The sequence below is a fragment of the Rhincodon typus genome, chromosome 1 (genome assembly GCF_021869965.1).
Source record: "Rhincodon typus isolate 14 chromosome 1, sRhiTyp1.1, whole genome shotgun sequence".
Taxonomy (NCBI): Eukaryota; Metazoa; Chordata; class Chondrichthyes; order Orectolobiformes; family Rhincodontidae; genus Rhincodon; species Rhincodon typus.
Genome location: NC_063332.1, coordinates 29,767,654 through 29,776,640, shown reverse-complemented (window position 1 = coordinate 29,776,640; position 8,987 = coordinate 29,767,654).

The window sequence follows — 8,987 nt, the reverse complement described above, 5'->3', positions numbered from 1 at the left end:
CCTTGTTGTCTTGAAAAGGACTCTCTGGTGTGTTGGTAAGGTAAAGTTTTTATACTTTTTCTACTTTTTCCGTATCGTGTAATTGGTTAAAAATTTACTTCTTTTTTTATTTATCTATTAATTGGTTATTTGAAAAGACCATAGCAGAGAAGTATTAGAAAGTATTTAACTCATAAATTGATATAAAGTAAAAAAGTAATTAACTAAGTAGAGATGGCTGGGCAGGTGATGTGCTGTAGCTGTATGATGTGGGAGCTGGCTGATCCCATTGTGAACGGCAGTGACCACATCTGCAGCAAGTGTTGGTTGCTGGAAGAACTCCAGCTCAGAGTTGAAGATCTGGATTCTGAGCTTCAAACACTGCGGCACATCCAGGAGGGGGAGAGTTACCTGGACGCTTTGTTTCAGGAGGCAGTCACACCTGGTAGATTAAGTAATTCAAATTCAGTTAGTGATCAGGGACAACAGGGTGTGACTGCAAGTGAGGCAGGTAGGGGGATCCTGAGTTCAGGAGTGGAGGAGCCTCAGCTTTTGACCTTATCCAACAGGTACGAAATACTTGCTCCCTGTGTGGATGAGGAAAAGGGCTGTGGGGAGGATGTGCCAGCTCACCACGGCACCATGGTGCAGCAGGCCATTGAAGAGTGGGGAGGAAAAAGACAAGTGGTAGTTATAGGGGATTCTATAATTAGGGGGATAGATAGTATCCTTTGCAAGCCGGATCGGGAGTCCCGCATGGTGTGTTGCCTGCCCAGTGCCTGGGTGCAGGACATCTCTGACCGGCTTGAAAGGATATTGGCGCGGGAGAGGGAGGATCCAGTTGTTGTGGTCCACGTTGGGACTAACAACATAGGCAAGGCTAAGATGGAGGACCTGTTTGGGGATTATCAAGCACTAGGAACGAAATTAAGGAACAGGTCCTCGAGGGTCATAATCTCTGGATTACTGCCCGAGCCACGTGCAAATTGGCTTAGGGATAAGAAAATTAGGGAAGTAAACACGTGGCTAAGGGAGTGGTGTGGGAAAGAGGGGTTCCATTTCATGGGGCATTGGCATCAGTTTTAGAACCAGAGGGATCTGTACCGATGGGACTGTCTCTACCTGAACCGATCTGGAACCAGTGTTCTAGCGAAAAGGATAAATAGGGTGGTCACTAGGACTTTAAACTAGTGAGTTGGGGGGAAGGGAAAGGGAAAACGACAGGGAGTATGATGGTAAATAAAAAGGTAAGCTGCAGGTTAGCATGTGTGCAGGAGGGTTTAAGTTCAAGGCAGACTATGAAAGAAGCAAAAAGGAAGGATAACTCAGGAGATATTATTAGAGATGTTGGAAATCATGAGGGTAAGAAAGCTAGCATAAAGGCACTTTACCTGAATGCTCATAGCATTCGTAACAAGGTTGATGAGTTAACGGCACAAATCATCGCGAATGAATATGATTTGGTAGCCATTATGGAGACATGGTTACAGGATGGTCACGACTGGGAGTTAAATATCCAAGGGTACCAGACTATTCGGAAGGACAGACAGGAAGGTAAGGGAGGTGGTGTAGCTCTGATAGTCAAGGACGCCATCAGGGGTGCTGAGAGATGATATAGGTTCTATGGAGAATGAGGCTGAATCCATTTGGGTGGAAATTAGAAATTCTAAGAGGAAAAAGTCACTGATAGGCGTAGTCTATAGGCCACCAAATAATAACATCACATTGGGGCGGGCAATAAACAAAGAAATAACTAATGCCTGTAAAAATGGTACAGCAATTATCATGGGGAATTTTAATCTACATGTAGATTGGTCGAACCAGCTCGGTCAGGGTAGCCTTGAGGAGGAGTTCGTTGAGTGTATCCGTGATAGTTTTCTTGAACAGTATGTAATGGAACCGACGAGGGAGCAAGCTATCCTAGATCTGGTCCCGTGTAATGAGACAGGAATAATTAATGACCTCATAGTTAGGGATCCTCTTGGAAGGAATGATCAGAGTATGGTAGAATTTAGAATACAGATGGAGAGTGTGAAGATAAAATCCAATACCAGGGTCCTGTGCTTGAACAAGGGGAACTACAATAGAATGAGGGAGGACTTGGCTAAAGTAGACTGGAAACAAAGATTTTATGGTGGGACAGTTGACGAGCAGTGGAAAACTTTCAAAGCAATTTTTCAAAGTGCTCAGCAAAAATATATTCCAGTGAAAAGGAAGGACTGTAAGAAAAGGGATAATCTGCCATGGGTGTCTAAAGAAATAAGGGAGGCTATCAAATTGAAAGAGAAGGCATACAAAGTGGCCAAAAACAGCATGAAACTAGAAGATTGGGAAAACTTTAAAGGTCAACAGAAAGCCACAAAAAGAGCTATAAAGAAAAGTAAGATAGAACATGAGAAAAAACTAGCACAGAATATAAAGACAGATAGCAAAAGTTTCTATAAATATATAAAATGAAAAAGAGTGGCTAAAGTAAACATTGGCCCTTTAGAGGATGAGAAGGGGAATTTAGTTATGGGATATGATGAAATGGCCAAGGCATTGAACAGGTATTTTGTATTGGTCTTCACAGTGGAGGACATTAATAACATGCCAGTAATTGACAAAGAGACGAAGGTAGGTGAGGACCTGGAACCAATCAGTATTACGGAAGAGGTAGTGTTGGGCAAGCTAATGGAGCTAAGGATTGATAAGTCTCCTGGCCCTGATGGAATGCATCCCAGGGTACTAAAAGAGATGGCGGGAGAAATAGCAAGTGCACTGGTGGTAATTTTCCAAAATTCGCTGGACTCTGGGGCAGCCCTAGCAGATTGGAAAACAGCAAATGTGACGCCCCTGTTTAAAAAGGGAAGTAGACAAAAGATGGGGAATTATAGACCGGTTAGCTTAACCTCTGCAGTGGGGTAGATGCTTGAGTCTATTATCAAGGAAGAAATAGCAAGGCATCTTGATAGAAATTGTCCCGTTGGGCAGACGCAGCATGGGTTCATGAAGGGCAGGTCATGCTTGACAAATCTTTTGGAATTCTATGAAGACATTACGAGCAAGGTGGACAATGGGGACCCAGCGGATGTGGTGTACCTCGATTTCCAAAAGGCCTTCGACAAGGTGCTGCACAAGAGGCGACTGCATAAGATAAGGATGCATGGCATTAAGGGTAAAGTATTAGCATGGATAGAGGATTGGTTGACTAACAGGAAGCAAAGAGTGGGGATAAATGAGTGCTATTCTAGCTGGCAGTCAGTGACTAGTGGTGTGCCTCAGGGATCGGTGTTGGGACCGCAATTATTTACAATTTATATAGATGACTTGGAGTTGGGGACCACCTGTAGGGTGCCAAAGTTTGCAGATGACACTAAGATGAGTGGCAGAGCAAAGTGTGCAGAGGACTGTGAAACTTTGCAGAGGAACATAGATACATTGAGTGAGTGGGCAAAGGTCTGGCAGATGGAATACAATGTAAGTAAATGTGAAGTCATACGTTTTGGTAGGAGTAATAGTAAAAAGGATTATTACTTGAATGGTAAAAAGTTGCAGCATGCTGCTATGCAGAGGGACCTGGGTGTCCTTGTGCCTGAATCTCAGAAGGTAGGTCTGCAGGTACAACAAGTAATTAGGAAGGCAAATGGAATTTTGTCCTTCATTGCTAAAGGGATTGAGATTAAAAGCAGAGAGGTTATGTTGCAGCTGTACAAGGTGCTGGTGAGGCCACACCTGGAGTACTGTGTGCAGTTTTGGTCTCCTTACTTGAGAAAGGATGTACTGGCACTGGAGGGGTGCAAAGGAGGTTCACTAGGTTGATTCCAGAGTTGAGGGGGTTGGCTTATGAGGAGAGACTGAGTAGATCGGGATTATATTCATTGGAATTCAGAAGATTGAGGGGGGATCTTATAGAAACATATAAAATTATGAAGGGAATAGATAAGATAGAAGTAGAGAGGATGTTTCCACTGGCTGGTGAAGCTAGGACAAGAGGGCATAGCCTCAAGATTAGAGGGAGCAGATTTAGGACTGAATTGAGAAGGAACTTCTTCACCCAGAGGATTGCTAATCTATGGAATTCCTTGCCCAGTGAAGTAGTTGACGCTACTTCAGTAAACGTTTTTAAAGATAAGGTAGATATTTTTTTGAACAATAAAGGAATTAAGGGATACTGTGAGAACGCGGGTAAGTGGATCTGAGTCCATGAAAAGCCATGATCTTATTGAATGGCGGAGCAGGCTCGAAGGGCCGGACGGCCTACTCCTGCTCCTATTTCTTATGTTTTTATGTTCTTATGCTCTTCAGAATTTCCGCAATAATTTCCCTATCACTGACCTGAAACTCATTAGTCTGTAATTTCCTAGTTCATCCCTCCAACCTCTTTTAAAAAGTGGAACCACATTAGTCATCCTCCAGTCTTCTAGTTCTTACCCTGTGGCCTGAGAAGCATTAAAAGTTTGTGTCAGAGCCCCTGTAATTTCCTGCTTCACATACCACATTCATCTGAGCCAGGGGATTTATCTGATTTTAAGCCCGACAGAGCCTCCAATACCTCCCCAATTCCTATGTCAAACTATGCAAATTCTTCTCAGTCCTTTTTCCTGAATTCTGTATCCACATTCTTCTTTTTCGGAGTGAAAACCGAAGAGAAGTATTCGTTCAACACCCTTCCAATGTCCTGCGACTTCACACACAGAATGCCCCTTTGGTCCCTAATGAGCCCTACTCTTTCCCTGGTTAGCCTCTTGCCTTTAATGTATTTATAAAATATCTTAGAATTCTCCATAATCCTGTTTGCAAATCCTTTTTCTTGCCCCCATTTTGCTCTTCTAATTGCTTTCTTAAGTGCCCTCTCACAGTTCCTATATTCCTCTGAGGCCACAGCTGAATTGCTTCCTTTGGACTTGCTTAAAGCCCTACCCTTCTTCTTTATCCAGTCCTGAATTGTCTTAGATATCCAGGGTTCTCTGAACTTATTGCTCCTACATTTTCCTCTAAAGGGTACATGTTGGGCATGTTGTACTTTCCCCAGCTCTTTTTTCAATGGCCCCCCGCATTGCTTCGCTGTATTCTTACCTGCAAGGAGCTGTTCCCCGTGTATAACTATAACTAGATCCTGTTATATTTTAATGAAAGCTACCTCCCCCCAATCCAAAATCATCTTTTGCAGGCCATCTTTTTCCTTGTCCACAACAAATTTGAATCATACCCATGCTATGGTTGCTATCACCTAAAGGATCACCCACTGCCACATCGAACACTTGTCCAGCTTCTTTCCCCAGAACTACCCAGAACTGTGCTGTCCCTTGTTAGGCCTTCTACCATTGATACGAAAAACTCCCCTGAATACTTTTCAAGAAATCCACCCCCTCTAAATGCTCAACACTATGACTATCCCAATTTATGTTGGGAATGTTAAAATCCCCTAGTAGAATTACCTGATTATTACTCTTACATACCTCTGTGAACTGTCTACATATTTGCTCCTCTATTTCCCACTCATTCTTTGGTAGCCTATAATGCACTCCCTGTAAAGTAGCTGCACCCTTAACATTCCTAAGTTCTACCTGCAAAGCCTCATTTGAGGACGCTTGGACTCATGGAGTCATAGAGATGTACAGCACGGAAACAGACTCCCCAGTCCAACTCGTTTGTGCTGACCAGATATCCTGGGTAAATGTAGTCCTAATTGTCAGCATTTGCTCCATATCCCTCTGAACCCTTCCTATTCATATACCCATCCAGATGCCTTTTAAATGTTGTAATTGTACCAGCCTCCACCACTTCCTCCGGCAGCTCATTACATACACGCACTACCCTCTGCATGAAAAAGTTGCCACTTAGGTCCCTTTTAAATCTTTGCCCTCTCACCTTAAACCTATGCCCTCTAGTTCTGGACTCCCTACCCCAGGGAAAAGACCTTGTCTATTCACTCTATCCATGCCCCTTATGATTTTAAAACCTCTATAAGGTCACCATCTCCCAGCCTCTGACGCTCCAGGGAAAATAGCCCCAGCCTATTCAGCCTCTCCCTATAGTTCAAGTCCTCCAACCCTGCCAACATCCTTGTAAATCTTTTCTGAACCTCCAAGACATCATGTCTCCTTATTTCCAAAATTGACTTCTTAATTAATAGTGCGATATGATCACCTACTTCGCACCCTCCTCTGTCTTGCTTAAAGATCTTTTATCCTAGAATGTACAGTGGCTAACAGCGAAGAAGATGGTTGTAGGTTATAGGAAGAAATTGATGGTTAGATGGGCAGACCAGTGACAGATGGTATTCAATCCTGACAAATGTGAGGTGATGCACTTTGGAAGATGAAACAAGATGACAGAGTTTTTAATGAATGGCAGGACATTGGGTAGCTTAGAGGAACAGAGTGATCTTGGGGTAATTATTCACAGATCACTGAAGTCAGCAGAGCATGTGAATAGGATAGTTAAGAAGGCAAGCGGGACACATGCTTTCATCAGTCACGGCACAGAGTATAAGAACAAGGAGGTAATCTTGAAGTTGTACAGAGTATTAGTCAGGCCACAACTGGAGTATTGTGCGCAGTACTGGTCACCTCACTACAGGATGGATGTGATAGCACTAGATGACATACACCAGGATGTTGCCTGGGATGAGAAATTGAGCTATAGGAAGAAACTAGATAGACTTAGATTGTTTTCTTTAGAGCAGAGGAGGTCATGCCTGAAGTGTACAAGATTATGAGGGGTATAGACAGGGTGAATAGATAGCAGCTGATCCCCTTGGTTGAGGAGTCAAACACAAGGTCATACTTTCAGAGTAAGGGACAGGAGATTCAGAGGGGATTTGGGAAAATAACTTTATCACTCAACAGGTAGTGGAAATCTGGAATGCACTGCCTAGGAAGGTGGTGGAGGCTAGAAACCTTACAATCTTTAAAAAATACTTAGGTGCGTACAGTCCTTTCTGCTATAGCACAATAGTTGCACTCATGTGTGACCTTGCATGATAGAAAATTGTCCAATTAAAAATAAAATGGCTTATGGAAAACAATAGGGTGGGGCACACCACCAAAAACATTACTCAAAATCTAAAGAAATATGGTAGTTAGCCAAACACAAAGGAAAGCTCAGTTTAAATAAATGTTAAATTCATAACTAATAATGAAATAATGCAGTAAATCTAACACTTTACCTTGAAAAAATTGAAGATAACTTAATGGAGGGGAGGGTGGCTTTGAGGTTGCTGAGTTGTTAGGTCAGGGGCTGAGGGTCAACATCATCACCATCACCTTCAGGTGCAATTGTGGCTGCAGGGCTAGGATGAAAAATAACTAATCTAGAAGTGGATGGCTGTGGTTCATTGTCTTCTGACTGTTACTTGGGGGTTGGATTAAAAAAGACATCTAGTTTTTGCTACTTTGCCATTTTCCTTCTTTCAAAAAGAAGCTGTTCAAAGGGTGCCAAATAAGATCTTATTCCACGAACTGCTACACTGCTGCGTTCTGCGCTGCAACTGCTTCCCAACTTCCCTCAGGACAGAAGACAAAAGAGAAGTGGAAAGCTCTCATGGTGCTGCATCCTGGACTTCATCTTCTTCATCTCCACGTTCGATTTCCCCCTCAGCAACATGTTGTCATGGATCAGCTGTAGAGAGGTCTTCACAGTGGGACTCAAGCAGCCCTTCAACATCCTCACTCTCCATTTCTTTTGCAACTCATCCAACTTGTTTTGCAAGATTGACACAATATTCTTTGATTGTTGGGAGCTCCTCTGACGGATCAAAGCCTTTAAAAACATGAATAAAATCTGGGAGAAGCTTCCACCAAATTGCATGCAAGCAGTCCTTACTGACATCACCCCAGACCTCCACAATAATGTCCATAGCGTTCTTGACGGTAAAACTCTTCCAAATTTGAAGAACTCTGTTCTTATTCCCCTCAATGGCTGCAGTCAGCCACTTAAATGAGTGCCTTAAATAATAAGCTTTAAAAGTTGCTATTACACCCTGGTCCATGGGTTGAAGGAGAGAGGTTGTGTTTGGAGGTAGAAATAGCACTTTGATGTTTTCAGAAAGTTCAGCAATGTTGGGAGGATGGCTCGTCACATTATCCAGAATGAGGAGAACCTTGAAATCCAAATCTTTTTCTTGCAATACTTTCTAAAAACATCTTCGAAAACATCAACAATAAGGTCAGAAAAAAAATTGCCGTCATCCAACCTCTTTTACTTGACCTAAAGTAAGCACCTAGAGTCAACTTAAGGTAATCTTTCAAGGCTCGTGGTTTGGCAGAGTGGTACACCACCACAGGCTTAAGCTTTAAGTCTGAACTGGCATTGACCCACCCAGCAGCACAGTCATACGATCATTGGCAACCTTAAAATCTGGAGCATGTGCTTCATTCATAGAAATGTAGGTTCTTGATGGCATTTGCTTCCAGGATAAAGCTGTCTCATCCAGACTGAAAATTTGATCTCAGTTGTAGCCTTCTTCCTCAACCAATTTTTTTTTTTTGTTATGTGAGGAAATGTCATTGCATGTTCCACGTCTGCACTGGCAGCTTTGCCACATAACTTTATGTTATGTAAAGCTTAGCAGTCCTTAAAACCAGCAAACCAGCCACTGCTAGCACTAAAGGCAGGCACATCTGCAGGATTTTCAACATTTTTCTTTAGGTCTTCATAAATTGATAAGGCTTTTTCTTTTATGTGAGAAGGGTGGTCCCAGAGCGTTTTTTGTTTGATCATCTATCTACACAATTAGAAGTGACTCCATCTCCTCAAGTTCCTTTGGCCGTGATCTCAGATTTGGTAGCAGTCAGGTTTGGTCCAGCAATACAGCTTGCTTTAATTTTTTCTGCGTTGTCTCTAATGGTGCATAAGGTAGACTCCTTCATTCCTGTTGCACGAGCAATATCACATGTTCTTTCATTAAGTTCAAGACACTTTATAACATCTAGCTTCTCTTCAAGTGTTATAGCCTTTCTTTTACATTCACCACCTGCAATTTTATCACCAGGACGCTTCTTGTAAACGTTCTTGTTACTTTG